General features: G+C 40.6%; 1 protein-coding gene across 2 annotated transcripts in view; it reads left to right on the forward strand.

The window, feature by feature from the left end:
* Positions 1-17,993, forward strand: part of HNRNPC (heterogeneous nuclear ribonucleoprotein C) — a 1,329,577-nt gene that overhangs the window by 23,596 nt on the left and 1,287,988 nt on the right. For both annotated transcript variants that reach the window (XM_044058018.1, XM_044058019.1), the window contains exon 2: positions 6,502-6,524. The gene's annotated coding sequence lies outside the window, so the exon portion shown is untranslated. The remainder of the gene's footprint in view (positions 1-6,501; positions 6,525-17,993) is intronic.

The raw sequence follows: 17,993 nt of genomic DNA on the forward strand, positions 1-17,993 counted from the left end.
TGAACAAGCAAATTCAAGTGACAAAACTTATCTGGACTAAACTAGTTACCAGAAGGGAGGGAAACAAGTGCAAATGCGGGCTTTTAAATCAGAGAGTTGAGAGATGGAAAAACTGCCCAAATGGCCAATAACTACAATTTCTGGGCCAGAACCACTCCTCATGTGGTAATAGGTTACCTGGTGCTTACCACTCCCAATGATAAGCTAGAAGGCTTCCCTGCAACACAGAAAGCTTGGGGGGGGGCTCAAACTTACATACAGTCCTGCATACAGCAGTAAAAACAATTCAAATGCAGTGCAAGCTAGTACACTTGAGTATGTAGCAATGTTAGACCAAACAGTTTAAAAAAATGAAATCGCTTGTGGCATTACAAGGGGGCACATTAACACTGACTTGTGGCCTTACCGGGGGGGGGGGCTGCTTAGACTTTGTGATGTAAAATGCAATGAAAAGAGAGAGCCTTTAGAATGGTTTTAACTAAGCAAAAATTCAGATGGGTGGATTATTCCATTTCACATGCGTATGCCCAGGTGTTAAACAGTTTGGACCAAAAGAGCAGGTGATCTAGCCAATGGTGGTAGTGTCTTGGATATGTTGACGGCTGTGGAGTCCACGCTCAATTTTCTATACCTTGTGTAATTAGTACAGGATATGTCGTCCTTTGGAAAGCCATGTTTAAGCAACTGTTCAGCAAGTAATACTCAACAGTGTGTGTGTGTGTGTGTGTGTGTGTGTATATGTAAAGAACTCTTGCCCAGTGTGTTATGTGGTGTTAGGCCTCTACACCCCTTGAATGGCATTATTTGCATAACATTAGGCAGAATAACTGTAATGGTGTTGGAAGAAGTATTTTGTATCCAAAATATAGTTTCAAAAAATATTCAAATATTTACTCTGTTTTTCTTACTCCTAAAACGTATGGTGGTTTCCAGTCCAGTCGCTGGGGACTTGGAAGTCACTAAATGACATACGTTTTGAGATCTTGTTTCAAGCAACTTTATAATTTTATAAAATATCTATTTTTGAGCCTTTGTGCCACATTTTATTCTTTATCGTGATTTCCTGAGCTAAGAGGTCTGCGAGCATCTCTATTGCCACCAGTGGCCGATCGACCCTGCTCCCACCCAACACACACACAGTTGTGGTTCAAAAAAATGCCTGCTAACCCACATCCTGGTATTCGGGCAACTTAGTAATTTTTGTAAGAGTAATATCTATCACTTGAGCCTTTGTTCCCAGTTTATACAAAATACCTTGAGCTAAGAGTTTGAGAGGTATGGACACCCAACTGCTGCTGTTGCTTGATTTGCCCTCACTCTCTTCTCTCACTGATTTGCTCTCTTCTCTCGCCCACTTCTGCTCTCGTGCATGTAGGTATGCTGACTTTACTTTCGCTAACGCTAAACAGCGGAAGCACTGCTTAGCGAGTGTAAAGTAGTGGCTCTGCTGATCTTGTGCTTTTGTTTTATTTACATTCACTAGACAGGAAAACGCTGCTTAACGCTAAACAGCGGAAGCACTGCTTAGCGAGTGTAAGGTAGTGGCTCTGCTGATCTTGTGCTTTTGTTTTATTTACATTCACTAGACAGGAAAACGCTGCTTAGTGAGAGTAAAATAAAAGTGGTGCACTCTGTGGGTGCTGTTGTACAGTAAGTTACATATTTGGGTAAACATGCTCTTCTGTCATTGAGGATGCAAGTAGATGTGTGCATGAATATGTACCAGTAAGTAATGCATACAGATTCTGTTTATATATATATATATATATATATATATATATATATATATATATATATATATATATATATATATATATATATATATAATGTGTAAAAATTATAGACAAAATTAAGATGTACCCTGTACCAGTTTTTCATAAGTCGCCACAGTTGCAAAATTATCTGGATGTAATTGAGTGGTGCTTAACCCTTGCATGTACCGTGTTTTCATTAAGCAGTAAAATGCAAGTCCTACCAAATGGACCTGCAGAAAACATGCATATTTAAAATGAGCAGAGCTGTATTAACATGTCATGTCCTCCAGTAATCAGTGCTACGTGTGAGTTTGAATTCTGTGGGGCCTGATCCACCTAGCTGTTCATTGAAGGAATAGAGGCATACCTTAATGTTTTGTCTGTATTGCTAGTGTAAAATGGAAATGGCAGCATGTGGATGCATCTTTTAGCAGCAGCAACAGGTGTAGTGTTGTCAATGTACAGGGGGGGTGATCTGGGATCCAGTTGAAGACCACTTCTGACTATTGCTCTATGGTTTTGGGCAAAAGCCGCAGTGGAATTTTCCCAGATCTGGACAAAATATGGCATAGTTTTCTTTACATATTTTTTTATTTAATGTTTGTTTACTGGGAAAGTTAGACCTGGAATGAGGCCAATTTTCATTGGAGGCCCGGGGAGACTGTCCAAATGCATGTCTTTGTGACGTGGGAGGAAACCCACACAAATGCAGGGAGGACATGCAGACTCCACATAGAAGGCATCCCAGCAGAAAATTGAACTGGAGAACCTCTTGCTGAGAAGTGCCAACACAACCACTGCAACACTGCACCATCCAGCGAAAATGTATGGGTTTATGGGTGAGCTTGCTTTTTCAGACTTGCAGCTTTGGTAGTAGCTGAGGCAGCACTGCTCTTTGGCCTTGCTGAGGCTTTTAGCATTTTATAAAGGAATAGTTGACAGGTTGCATCTTAAAATGTTAACCAGCCACAGTAGTTTCAGTGAGTACAACTGGTCAGCAAGGCACAGATGAAGAATTGGACATTACTTTTCCACTCTTGTCGTGTTGGCAGAACATTGTGTATGTTCTTTTACTGCTCTTGCAAATTAGTTTCTCACCATGAATAATTTACTTTGTCCCCCTTTTTAGCTTAGTGTTTTACAGTTGATTATCCAAGGTGATCACAGTTGCTGACCAGTCGGGTAAATACTTGCATGTTGAAGCCACTGACTGAGTAGCAAGTGAATTTAAGGTTTGTTGGTACAGTCCTTGCACTGTAATCCTTGGATTGGCCATCACAGGTGCCTTTCTCTGCACCTCTTTAAAATCTGCAATCATGAGTTCCTTTCCTCTTCCCAATTGCTACTGCTTCAGCTCGGCACAAGCTGCCATTTTTTTTCTGTCAGATTCCTACTTGTACTTTGTGTTTTTTTTTTTTTTTTTTTTTTCTCAGCATACTTCTCATGTAGGACATCTCCCTTTTCTACTTTGGTTCTCCCTTTAAATTTTTCTAACAAACTTTAACTCTTAATTTCAGTTTTGATGGTGGTGGTTACTGGTTTTTGCGTAGGCATTTGATTCCAATGTCTATTGTGTAGTGTTTTGGTTACTGGGTAATGTTTACAGTTACCTGTTTGAGTACTATTAATATTTTCACTCTGTAGTTTAAAATTTGCTTGTTTTTTTGGGTCAGTCATACTGGATAGGGAAAGGACCCCTGTGTTTTAGTGCCAAAAAGACACTAGCTACCTTTGGTGTCCACGCAATTTGCTTGAGCCTTGCTTTGGGCTAGAACATTTTGTTTTAGTGTCTGAGCTTTGCTAAACAGAACTAAGCTAATACTTTCAAGAGGACAGTAGTGCTGAAAAAGACTTAAGAGTAGAGGATTATAGGGAGAAGATTTCTTCCCTTTCACTAGTAGGGATCAGTTAGGACCAACTTACCTTTCTGCTATGATGGAGGGGTAGCTTCTTAGACTAGTAAATATTAAGTTCTTACACTGCAGATCTGCTTCTGTCCTTTCAGTTAGACTATCCAGGACGTTTCTGCTTTATTGAAAGCTCTACGTGGAGCTTATTGCCATTTGGACCTCTGTTGCTAGAGTAGCTGGAGACTAACCTCTACCTCTCTATCCTGGGCCCTGTTTAACACCAAGCATTGGGTATTTCTGGACTCCATGCGGTTTCCTTCAGCAAAGACTGAAATATTTCACATTGTTGGCACTGATGCTTTGGCAAGATTGACCCCCCCCCCCCCCCAGTGTTGTGTTGATAGTCGGTCTTTGACTTATTCATGCTAATGTCCTGCTTGTCAATTGTGCTATGAGATTGGTGCCAGGGACAGCACAGGTAAGCTGCATAATTCTCATTAGCCACAAGCATTTAAAGTGGAGTAACCAAGCCGTTTACTTTTAATGCATTTCTTTACCAAGTAGCTATGCAAACAGTGCTATCCTGTAACAGAATCTGGGGGGGGGGGGGGATATTCAAAATTATATGGTCAAAAATCTTGCTCTGGGCTCAATCTGTACTGTCTAACCAATAAGGGAATGTTCAGAGTCCTTACAAGCAGTAGCCCAGTCAGTCCTTACAAGCAGTAGCCCTGTCACAGTCTGTCTCCATGGGTATCGTCCAGCGGTAACCGGCAACTGGGTAGAAGTCGCGTTTAAATTCCGAAACAGGATTTGCAAAAGCTAGCTTTTCTGTTTTCACAGTTGCATATCTAATGGGAGAGGGTGTGATTGAGGAAGCTAGAGTCAGCATAAGGAAGTCACCTTGCAAAGCCATGAAGTAAGGTTGTGTAGAGGTACTATAGTGCACTTGTCAGTCATAGTCACATCTGACACAGATATCCTCCAGAAGGGCCTCACAGAAACGGATAACTGGTGCCAGAGCCATGGCCTGAAGTCAAACGCCAAAAAATGCATAGTCATACCCTTCGGGGAAAAACAAGGTTACCCCTAGCTTACCATATAGGTGGCAATCCACTGAGCACAGAAAACGCCATCAGGGATCTGGGGACCCAGGTTGACAGCCTTTCGTTTGACACTCATGTTGCTAAAGTAGTTAAGAAAACCTTCTATATCGCCGACCTGATCATGAAGGGATTCGCATCTAGATCAAGGGAGGTCGTCGTCCCCCTGTACTCGTCACTCAGTAGACCTATGATTGAGTACAATGCCCCGTTCGGAATGTATTTGACCAGACACCTGCTGCAGCTTGAAAGGCCCCAAAAGTTCCTCACCAAAAGGATAAAGGGTCTCAAAAATATGTCTTATGCTGCCCAACTGAAAGAACTCCAGCTCTATTCAGTCTCATACCGCTTGCTCAGAGGTGACCTGTGCCTGACATATATAAGGCCATGTCAAACCCAGATTTGATGAATATGCTTCACCTCAAAAAATCTAGATCCCTCAGAACCACAAGGGCGGGAGACTTAAACCTTGACACGGTTATAAATAGAACATGCTGGAGGGACAGATTCATCACCCAGAGACTCCCTGTGCTGTTGAACAAAATCCCGGTACATGTGAGGCAGAGCACCTCACTGGCCTTGTTCAAGAGGAATCTTGACCAATGGATGGGAGATCGCAGATATACCCCAGGGATTACTTCAGTGTCACTGCTTGACAGAGGCACAGCAAAATGATAGGCATAGTTTTTATTCAAACTAAAGGGGTGGCGAAAGCCACATAACTATGGGCTAGGCTTATAAATGCCCTTGGGCAGATAGCCTAGTATGAACCTATGAACCTATAAAGCAGTTTAGCAGGCCTTTTTATATATCACTAGGACAATTTTCATGTAAAGCAAGTGGTGGCATATTATCCAGTGAAGACCATGGTTGATCTGCTTGTTGGATACAGGCAGAATGTAAACCATGCCCAGTGACTATGGATTAGGGATGATGCAGTGTAATACCCTTGAGGTGAATGCTGGAGATTTGGGTCTAGAAATTAACTTTATGGAGGGAACAGAGGAATATTGAGGTAGGATAGGTGAAGTGTAAAGGTAAAGTATTGTTTTATTGATCAAATGAATGGAAGCTCAACAGAGAGGGATGTTGTAAATGGAATAGCAAAACAGGCTATGCTGGTTATGAAATGCCAAGTTATTTAGAGTACGAACTTTTTAACAGGTGCTGAGTTTGAGATTCGTTTTCGGTCACCGAGTTGGTGATGGCTAAATCTGAGTGCATACTTTTGTATTTTATTGAGCTGTTGTGATACTTGTGATGCACTTACTGAGTAGCTACAGGAGATGTTTCTAGTGCTAAGGCTTGCTGACACTTTCTAAATCCTTGCCTTTAGTTTGGGATTGCTTAAACTCTGTCGTGGGATTATGTTCGTAACTTGGGTGGGGTGCTCTTTCCTTTATTACTGAGGCTGTCGTAACCTTTGTTTGCATTTCCCTTTTGTATTGCAGCCTAAAGATGTTAGTACCTTAGCTCTTCGGCTTAAGTAGAACAGTTGCTGGCAAAGTATTTTTACAGACTTTGCTTAAACTCCTAACTGTTTGGCACTTTTTTTTTTTTTTTTTTTTTATTGTAATTGCTGGATCGTATTTTTTTTTTTTTTAATGAATCCCCTTGTTCTCCAGGTGCCTTTAACATTTTAAAAAAAGTTGCTGTTTGTTACCCTGCTAGAAAGTGGGGGACAGTGCATTTTGGATTTTTACGCTGAAGTCTGTCTTTTGCTTTTGTTAGACAATAAAATGATTTTTTTTTCATTTTCTCTAATGCTGAACCTTTTTTTTTTATTTTTTCCAGAGCATTTTTGATCTGCAGCGACAGTAAGTCATTTTTTCACCTTTTTTATGTTTTTCTATCCATTTTTTAAAAGTCCAATAACGTACTGAGCAGCTTTTCTTAAGTTTGGTATAGCTGCAGTATGGGATTTTAACTGCATTTGTCCTGTGGGTTTTTTTATTGTTTTTTTTTGAGGTTTTTTGCTGGTATGTGGCATTTTAGGTGCTGATAGGGTAATTCATGTCGTGCATAGATGAGCACTTATTTGTGTGTTTTTGTTCAGCACAAGTATGTCTTGCAAATTTGGGCATACTTCTACATTCCACATAACCGTTGCTTCCTTGTGCAGTTGTATCATCTGCTTTGCTGAAGAAAAGCTTTGCATAACAATTTATTTCAGAAAATATCAAACTTTGCCGGTAATATTTGTAGGACCTGTCAATGGACATAATTTTGTAATCAAACTTTGGCAAGCAGTATGACTTTCCTAAAATAGATCGCCATGCAACTCATTAAAGCTGCATTGACCCCCCTCCCCCCCATACGAAGGTTTTGTTACATTCATAATCCTAACTTTGGTAAACTTTCTTGCCAACTGGCAGGAATTGAGGAAAATTAACACCTTGGCCCTCACCAGGTAAGGCATAATATACAATCTCATGATGGAATGAGACTGCTTCCTTCTCATCCATGAACAAGGACAGTTAAAATGTGTAAAATGACTGTGTATCCAAATGTTTTAATTTGTAGGTAGATTGCAGTAATCTAAAGAATTATCTGAAGTATGACCTGACAGTGGGCAGGGGATTTGGAGATCCAAGTTGTTGAGCAGCTATTTTCCTTAAACTTTTTTTTTTTTTTCCAACAAACATCTTAAATGGTCACATTTGGCACAATCAGTCTTTCGTTTTATACAAGTGAAAAACAAACATGACACCACTTTAGTAGCAGACGATGTACATCGGATGCCATTGAAACGGCTGTAGTTGCAAATGTACATCACTTCTCTATCCATCTATCCAATAATCTAATCAGTCATTGTCACTTAAGCATCTGCCTCTTAATACATGCAGAGCAGGAACAAGGTTTCTTCCACAGTTCCTGTTTATTTCCCCCTTCCTTTCTAAAGATCCCAATTCCAGTTTTGCTTCTGTTATATTCACTTGTCAGCTGTGATGTGTGTGCGTGCCTTCTCTGAAAGTTGGGTGCTGGGCTGGCAACTCAACACTGTAAAATCTACTGCCAAGCATAAGCAGACTGATGATCTGCTGTGGCAGCCCTAACTGGGGAAAAAGCCGCGAGACTATATTCACTACTTCTAGTAACACCATAGTTAGACTTGGTAAGGTTTTACTACGTCTAGGCAATTCCGAATCATAACTCAAAAATCTCCCAAGTCAGTCCAGTCTACTCTCCCAGCATCTCCAGCAGGGAATCGCATAGTCTGCCAGCTCATTACACTCCCAAAAAATGTTCCCAGCTACCTCTCTGCTCCTTACACATCCAACACTTGCTATCCACCTGAGGCAAAATTCTTTGGCGTCTGCTTGGGGTATAAAAATATCTATGTAAGCACTTCCAAGCAAAGATCCTAAATCTTCTAGACTTTACATATTTGGAAAGTATACACATATCCCCCATTCTCATCTGTATTACAAAGATCCTAAATGTTCTAGACTTTACATATTTGGAAAGTCTACATGTACCCCCGTTCTCGTCTGTATTACAAAGATCCTAAATGTTCTAGACTTTGCATATTTGGAAAGTCTACACGTACCCCCCATTCTCGTATGTATTACAAAGATCCTAAATGTTCTAGACTTTGCATATTTGGAAAGTCTACATGTACCCTCCATTCTCATCTGTATTACCATTCTTTTCTAAGCTCCTCTGATTCTTATAATTACGCGCTATTTTATATGCTTTAGTAATCCTTTTTAACGGCGGCTTCTGTTACACACACTTCCAGTGCTGGTCTTTCAGGAGCCCATTATTTCTTTTTTATATGCTTTAGTCATCCTTTTTAACGGCAGCTTCTGTTACACACTCTACCAGTGCTGGTCTTTCAGGAGCCCATTATTTCTTTCTCTTTGCCTATACTCTTGTCAATCCTTGATAAGGAAGGTAATCTCTCTCTAACCTACAGTCCAAATAAATTCTTGGCCTCTTCCCATTCTGTTACATTTTTCCCTTCTAGTTATTTGCTCCCAATACTTTGGTTGTTTGCCAGTTTCCTCCATTCTCGTGCTGGTTTGGTTCTTGGAATACTCCTTGCTATTTTCTTTGAGTAGAATACTGTGATTTTTGTTCTCGAGTCTGCATTCAAATTCCCAATCCCTCATTTCTCTAGCTTCCTCCCTGTATCAGTATCCTTCATTTCCACTTTGAATTAGTTTTCTGCTTGTGTTATGTACAAGAGCCTTAACTGTTGTGTAAAATACCCTCAAAGTGGATAATCTTAGTCCGCCTATCCCTCTTGACCCTTGCTGTTTTCCCTTCCCAGATAAAATCCTTCAAAAAATGTTTTTTTCTAATTGCTATCCAGATCTTCCCTTCTGGTGAAGGAAATAAAAAGTCTGACGTGTGTGCAAGACGAAGGGGGCTCAACCATTTTAATGGCTTGTATCTTGGTATCTGTATAACAAAGCTTCAATTTCTCAGTGTTTGTATTATCATCTGCTTAGTTTTAACCTGACAGTTCTTGATCAAAAACCATCTGCTGAGCAGTCTACTGTTAGAAATGTTTCCAACGAGAAGGAAAAAATACTAAGAACTGCAGCTGCTAACTGATGGGGCATGGGTGTTGGGAGAATTTGGAGCACAGAACCTTCATTCCCACAAAGTTGGTCTTCATCTTGCTTATTTCCACCATTTCAGGTCTTTTCAGGTAACAGAAAATACTTGTTTAGCTTGATCAAAATTGAGCTAACTGCATTTTTGTAATTTTGTCTCCAGTCAGACTGCTGCTGTCACCCTTCCCTTTAGGTTGCTTTCCACTTGTGTGAAGCCAGGGTCCTCAACTACTAAAGTGGATCGTGTGTGGTCTTGGCCAAGGCTACCGTTGCAGTTACAGCTTCAGTATGACTGTTTAATTTCCTCCTCTTAATTCATCTGGCTGGTAGTAATGCTTTGTTGTCTTTGGCCTAAAGTGTAGCTTCCTGTGCTGTATTTTGTAGAGCTCTGCACTGCTGCTCATCGGCAGTTGATATTCCTTGTGTCTCTCTGCACTGCCGCTCATCGGCAGTTGATATTCCTTGTGCCTCGCTCGGCACTGCCGCTCATTGGCAGTTGATATTCCTTGTGCCTTGCTCGGCACTGCCGCTCATTGGCAGTTGATATTCCTTGTGCCTTGCTCGGCACTGCCGCTCATCGGCAGTTGATATTCCTTGTGCCTCGCTCGGCACTGCCGCTCATCGGCCGTTGATATTCCTTGTGCCTCGCTCGGCACTGCCGCTCATCGGCCGTTGATATTCCTTCTGCCTCTTCATTTTATTCCCATCTGTCAGATGGGAGATAGTCTTGCGTGACTGACTTTGGCCACATTTTAACTTCAAATCTTTCTTCGCATTATAACTTCAAATCTTTCTTCATAAGGCCATTTCTTGGCAGATCCTTATGCCCTATCAGGCAAGTGGGGTGAGACAGTGGGGGTGGGAGATGTCATGATTTAGTTTTTTCTCCAACTCCATGTACATGCTTATGGGTTTGTCTGCTCAGAGGCCCATAAAGAATAGTGGACACACCTGATTTTCTGCTACTGATGACAAGGAGAATGGGATTGCTTGTCTGGTGACTGAGCTGTTGGTCACTCTGGTACCCCTGGGTCCATAGTCAGGGCTTTACCCCTCCACACCACCAGCTGGGACTCATTGCAGTCTAATAACCAAAGGCCCAGGACTGTGTTGGCTCCTGCTGTTTGTGTAGTTGTGTGGCACAGGTTTCACTTGTACATATGTCTGCAAAGATTTGTGTAACAGTTGCCTGCTTTTCATGAAGATTTGTGAAGAGTTTTACACTAAACGCTCTTATTTCATGGGTCAGGTTGCAGTTCACTTTTTGTGCCCTTGTCCCCCCCCCAAATCAATCATGAGAAAGTGCCTGTGATTTCTGGTGAGCTTTCAGGTATTCACTCCTGACCACCCCAAGCCCTTTTTAACAGGAACCTGATTCAAAGCTGTAAAACTTGGTCCCTGCCCTCTACCAACTAAAAGTCAAGCCCACCTCTATGCTGTTAGAAATGGTCAGTGACTGCAAGCCATGGCATCCATTCTGTAAAACCACACAGTAGGAGAGAACCATTTTCCAGGCTGCGACTTGTGATTTGGGGGGGCATCTTCTCCATAGTCAAACCATTTAAGAACACTTAAAGGGCGTCTCCTGTCTGAACCCATGTTCCGCTCCTACACTGACCAATAGCCAAGTGGCTATTGTGATTTTTTTTTAATGCATCTAGTTTACCGTGCTGCTGTACATGTTCACTACTCATTTGTAAACATTTTCTTAATGTGTATATTTTGCTAAATGCATGGGTGTTCGGTCAGTTTCTACTGTATGTGTTGTACTGTTCCTTCTGCTTGTCATGCCTTTTGCCTTTTGATTTGTTGTGTATTTACTCTGCTCACTGAGCTCAGATCGTGGCTTAAAATGATTAAAATACTGGAGTCTCTACCTACCAAGTAAGTAAAATAGTTGGTCCTACCATTTCCATACTATTAGTAGTTGCTAACTACAGAGAAGTGCAATGCTTTGAAACATTACCCCTTTTTCTTGGTCCTACCATTTCCATACTATTGGTAGTTGCTAACTACAGAGAAGTGCAATGCTTTGAAACATTACCCCTTTTTCTTGGTCCTACCATTTCCATACTATTAGTAGTTGCTAACTACAGAGAAGTGCAGTGCTTTGAAACATTATCCCTTTTTCTTGGTCCTACCATTTCCATACTATTGGTAGTTGCTAACTACAGAGAAGTGCAATGCTTTGAAACATTATCCCTTTTTCTTGGTCCTACCATTTCCATACTATTAGTAGTTGCTAACTACAGAGAAGTGCAATGCTTTGAAACATTACCCCCTTTTCTTGGTCCTACCATTTCCATACTATTAGTAGTTGCTAACTACAGAGAAGTGCAATGCTTTGAAACATTACCCCTTTTTCTTGGTCCTACCATTTCCATACTATTAGTAGTTGCTAACTACAGAGAAGTGCAATGCTTTGAAACATTACCCCTTTTTCTTGGTCCTACCATTTCCATACTATTAGTAGTTGCTAACTACAGAGAAGTGCAGTGCTTTGAAACATTACCCCTTTTTCTTGGTCCTACCATTTCCATACTATTAGTAGTTGCTAACTACAGAGAAGTGCAATGCTTTGAAACATTAACCCTTTTTCTTGGTCCTACCATTTCCATACTATTAGTAGTTGCTAACTACAGAGAAGTGCAATGCTTTGAAACATTACCCCTTTTTCTTGGTCCTACCATTTCCATACTATTAGTAGTTGCTAACTACAGAGAAGTGCAATGCTTTGAAACATTACCCCTTTTCTTGGTCCTACCATTTCCATACTATTGGTAGTTGCTAACTACAGAGAAGTGCAATGCTTTGAAACATTACCCCTTTTCTTGGTCCTACCATTTCCATACTATTGGTAGTTGCTAACTACAGAGAAGTGCAATGCTTTGAAACATTACCCCTTTTTCTTGGTCCTACCATTTCCATACTATTGGTAGTTGCTAACTACAGAGAAGTGCAATGCTTTGAAACATTACCCCTTTTTCTTGGTCCTACCATTTCCATACTATTAGTAGTTGCTAACTACAGAGAAGTGCAGTGCTTTGAAACATTACCCCTTTTTCTTGGTCCTACCATTTCCATACTATTAGTAGTTGCTAACTACAGAGAAGTGCAATGCTTTGAAACATTACCCCTTTTTCTTGGTCCTACCATTTCCATACTATTGGTAGTTGCTAACTACAGAGATGCTTTGAAACATTACCCCTTTTTCTTGGTCCTACCATTTCCATACTATTGGTAGTTGCTAACTACAGAGAAGTGCAATGCTTTGAAACATTATCCCTTTTTCTTGGTCCTACCATTTCCATACTATTGGTAGTTGCTAACTACAGAGAAGTGCAATGCTTTGAAACATTATCCCTTTTTCTTGGTCCTACCATTTCCATACTATTGGTAGTTGCTAACTACAGAGAAGTGCAATGCTTTGAAACATTACCCCTTTTTCTTGGTCCTACCATTTCCATACTATTAGTAGTTGCTAACTACAGAGAAGTGCAATGCTTTGAAACATTACCCCTTTTTCTTGGTCCTACCATTTCCATACTATTAGTAGTTGCTAACTACAGAGAAGTGCAATGCTTTGAAACATTACCCCTTTTTCTTGGTCCTACCATTTCCATACTATTGGTAGTTGCTAACTACAGAGAAGTGCAATGCTTTGAAACATTACCCCTTTTTCTTGGTCCTACCATTTCCATACTATTGGTAGTTGCTAACTACAGAGAAGTGCAATGCTTTGAAACATTACCCCTTTTTCTTGGTCCTACCATTTCCATACTATTAGTAGTTGCTAACTACAGAGAAGTGCAATGCTTTGAAACATTATCTCTTTTTCTTGGTCCTACCATTTCCATACTATTAGTAGTTGCTAACTACAGAGAAGTGCAATGCTTTGAAACATTATCCCTTTTTTTTGGTCCTACCATTTCCATACTATTAGTAGTTGCTAACTACAGAGAAGTGCAGTGCTTTGAAACATTACCCCTTTTTCTTGGTCCTACCATTTCCATACTATTGGTAGTTGCTAACTACAGAGAAGTGCAATGCTTTGAAGCATTACCCCTTTTTCTTGGTCCTACCATTTCCATACTATTAGTAGTTGCTAACTACAGAGAAGTGCAGTGCTTTGAAACATTACCCCTTTTTCTTGGTCCTACCATTTCCATACTATTAGTAGTTGCTAACTACAGAGAAGTGCAGTGCTTTGAAACATTACCCCTTTTTCTTGGTCCTACCATTTCCATACTATTAGTAGTTGCTAACTACAGAGAAGTGCAGTGCTTTGAAACATTACCCCTTTTTCTTGGTCCTACCATTTCCATACTATTAGTAGTTGCTAACTACAGAGAAGTGCAATGCTTTGAAACATTACCCCTTTTTCTTGGTCCTACCATTTCCATACTATTAGTAGTTGCTAACTACAGAGAAGTGCAATGCTTTGAAACATTACCCCTTTTTCTTGGTCCTACCATTTCCATACTATTGGTAGTTGCTAACTACAGAGAAGTGCAATGCTTTGAAACATTACCCCTTTTTCTTGGTCCTACCATTTCCATACTATTGGTAGTTGCTAACTACAGAGAAGTGCAATGCTTTGAAACATTATCCCTTTTTCTTGGTCCTACCATTTCCATACTATTAGTAGTTGCTAACTACAGAGAAGTGCAATGCTTTGAAACATTACCCCTTTTTCTTGGTCCTACCATTTCCATACTATTGGTAGTTGCTAACTACAGAGAAGTGCAATGCTTTGAAACATTACCCCTTTTTCTTGGTCCTACCATTTCCATACTATTAGTAGTTGCTAACTACAGAGAAGTGCAGTGCTTTGAAACATTACCCCTTTTTCTTGGTCCTACCATTTCCATACTATTAGTAGTTGCTAACTACAGAGAAGTGCAATGCTTTGAAACATTACCCCTTTTTCTTGGTCCTACCATTTCCATACTATTGGTAGTTGCTAACTACAGAGAAGTGCAATGCTTTGAAACATTACCCCTTTTTCTTGGTCCTACCATTTCCATACTATTAGTAGTTGCTAACTACAGAGAAGTGCAATGCTTTGAAACATTACCCCTTTTTCTTGGTCCTACCATTTCCATACTATTAGTAGTTGCTAACTACAGAGAAGTGCAATGCTTTGAAACATTACCCCTTTTTCTTGGTCCTACCATTTCCATACTATTGGTAGTTGCTAACTACAGAGAAGTGCAATGCTTTGAAACATTACCCCTTTTTCTTGGTCCTACCATTTCCATACTATTAGTAGTTGCTAACTACAGAGAAGTGCAATGCTTTGAAACATTACCCCTTTTTCTTGGTCCTACCATTTCCATACTATTAGTAGTTGCTAACTACAGAGAAGTGCAATGCTTTGAAACATTACCCCTTTTTCTTGGTCCTACCATTTCCATACTATTAGTAGTTGCTAACTACAGAGAAGTGCAATGCTTTGAAACATTATCCCTTTTTCTTGGTCCTACCATTTCCATACTATTAGTAGTTGCTAACTACAGAGAAGTGCAATGCTTTGAAACATTATCCCTTTTTCTTGGTCCTACCATTTCCATACTATTAGTAGTTGCTAACTACAGAGAAGTGCAATGCTTTGAAACATTACCCCTTTTTCTTGGTCCTACCATTTCCATACTATTAGTAGTTGCTAACTACAGAGAAGTGCAGTGCTTTGAAACATTACCCCTTTTTCTTGGTCCTACCATTTCCATACTATTAGTAGTTGCTAACTACAGAGAAGTGCAATGCTTTGAAACATTACCCCTTTTTCTTGGTCCTACCATTTCCATACTATTAGTAGTTGCTAACTACAGAGAAGTGCAATGCTTTGAAACATTACCCCTTTTTCTTGGTCCTACCATTTCCATACTATTAGTAGTTGCTAACTACAGAGAAGTGCAATGCTTTGAAACATTATCCCTTTTTCTTGGTCCTACCATTTCCATACTATTAGTAGTTGCTAACTACAGAGAAGTGCAATGCTTTGAAACATTACCCCTTTTTCTTGGTCCTACCATTTCCATACTATTGGTAGTTGCTAACTACAGAGAAGTGCAATGCTTTGAAACATTACCCCTTTTTCTTGGTCCTACCATTTCCATACTATTGGTAGTTGCTAACTACAGAGAAGTGCAGTGCTTTGAAACATTACCCCTTTTTCTTGGTCCTACCATTTCCATACTATTAGTAGTTGCCAACTGCAGAGTAAAGTGCCTGCTTTGAAACATTATCCCTTTTCTTGCTGTTGCCCTCCATAGTACTTTCTTTGTTCAGTGTTGGCCATCTGAAACCCCCCTCCCTGGGGTTGCTGTCAGATTCTCCAGCTTAACAGACTTGGCCTTTTTTGTTGCAAATTTATTCATAGTAAAGACTTTTTTTCTTTAGCAGATTTAATATCTGTGGAAAGTATTTGAATGACTTTGCAGTAAATAGCATGGCTCAAAAGGGTAGTGCTTGGAGAAGCACGTCTTCGGCTGTTTCAGAATGGGGTATGAAGTCCTTTCAAGGGCATGCTGTGTTTTGAGGTTAGACTCTCCTGCAAGGATTTTTGATGTACTGAAGCTTGTAGCAATATTAACTTGACTCACCCCAAGGTTCTGCAACTGACAAGATTTCTCTTTCTCCTGGGGTTGAACATCCTGTTTAGTTACTAGCTTATTTTTCGTGGCGAGTACAGTATTTGTACATCGAACTACCCTGCTGAACAGAGAAGCCTTCCTTGATTTCAGGTATTGGTTCACTTAATGCATTTTTGCCCTTGTCCTTTCTAGGTTCTAATTGGCCTTTCTTTCCCACTTTTGAGATTGTTTGCTCAGGATGGCTTTTACTGATGCTGTACTCTTAGCCATAATTGTCTGCACCCCAAAAAGGAAAAGGGGAAATGTCACTAGAAAACCAGTTCCTCAATCAAATGTGAGCTGGAAAGTATCCCCCCCCCCAAAAAAAAATCTTATCCTCTGCTGCATTTGTTGAATGGGCTTGCTCCCCCCCCCCCCCCCCAACCACTTCTAAAGTATAATTTGGAAGATAAGAGCGTAGACTAAAAATGTCTCTTCACTGTTGTGGCCAAAGCTCCACTTGTTCATTCTGTCTTGCTGTGTATAGTGAAAATAGGCAGTGTTCTCCTGCCTTTTTGGGGCCTTAAAATGCTCTAACTTGCTGTCTCTCGCTCGCTGTCATATAAAACCTGACCGGAAGACCTTTAAGGCTAATATTTGGGTTAAGTTGTCGCTAGTTTGAAGGTGTCCTTTGTGCAGTGGTACTGGAAATCAGATGGAATTAATTTTACTTAGCATTTTAAAAGATTGTCCCTTGGGTTCCAGGGGCTGTGGACCCTAATCGCTTTTGAGTCTTTGGTCCTCAAACACCTGTCAAATCTTTGCAAATCTGGAGTGTCTGCTCTCCTTGCTTGCATATTTCTTTGATGCTCCTTCTGTGCTTCCTGAAAAGCAGTTCACAGAGGTCTTCTACTTAAGGCTTTGAGAGCAGTTGTCCCACTGTGGTACTCTTTGTTGTGTTTGGGGAAGTTGACCCTTTTACCTTCTGAGCTAGCAGGTCCCAGCTTTCCTCAAAACCTTTACAGGCAGTAATTTGCAGGTATTTTTTTTTTTTTCACTTTCCATAAAGATTGATTATATCAATATGGTGGACGTGTCTAAATCAAGCTGTTTAAACTTGTCTGTGCCCTGACCAGTAGACCAAAGGGAAAGGATTTTGCATAATTTTGGATATGCATAAGTAACTTGAGATTTTTAATTGGTGCTAAGGGTAAGTTGCCCTCTTTTTTTTTTTTTTTTTTCATTTTATTTTTTTTAATATGAAGGGCAGGAAAGGCAGGCCAGTTAAGACAAACCGTCTGCGTGGCAAGTGTGGAACCATGTTGCAATTAAGACTTGTAAGTGTGGGCCTGTGGGCCTTGGAGTTGAAGTCCAGAAATACAGAATAGCCTACTTTGTGGTGGGTGTGTTTGGGCATGAAGGTGTGCTCACATTGTGTTCCTCTTCATCTCCCAGAATTAACTGTGCCAAACCAGGCAGCCCTTTCTTGCAGAAGAGGGAATATTTCATTAAGATGTACGTTTGAAAATGCAGACTTGCATATGCTTTCATTTTGTTTGTCTTCAGTGACTCCCACTAAGGATGCTGGGGAATTAACTGTGTTCAGGACATCTTCCATAGCAGTACTGTACCTTGGAAATTGCCTCTAGAATTGGGGCAGAATTTCCCATGACCATCTTGTGTGGACTGTTCCCATCCATTCCTTCATAGGTGTCTCAGTAGTCCTTTAAATTCTTGTAATTTTCACAAGCTGCCACTACTGCAGCAAGGAACTGTACAATGAAATGTAGTGTAGTTGTGTTGGAACTTGCCTTATTCATAGATGTTGATGCACACTAAATATTTCCTGCTTGCTTGTGTTGTGTGTGCGTGCGCTCCCATCCTTGGGTTGGCATGCCCAAGTCACCTCCCCCTCCTGATTACACCTCAGCAGATTTATACGTGAGGGAGTTCTGGTCCTGGTAGGACTGGTTAAACTGGGAATAGTTGTCACATGACAGCTTCTGCTTTTGTTTCTTACCCAACCCCTGTAGATATAGGGACAAGAATGAACTAAAGATGTTGTAGGTTCTTGTATTATAGATTTGCATGCTCCCAGGTGGGACGATGTCCGCCTGACTTGAGGATGAAAACAGTGTGGGCTTTA

This window comes from Protopterus annectens, chromosome 16.part0, assembly GCF_019279795.1.
Source record: "Protopterus annectens isolate FY-2018-M chromosome 16.part0, PAN1.0, whole genome shotgun sequence".
NCBI classification, from domain to species: Eukaryota; Metazoa; Chordata; order Ceratodontiformes; family Protopteridae; genus Protopterus; species Protopterus annectens.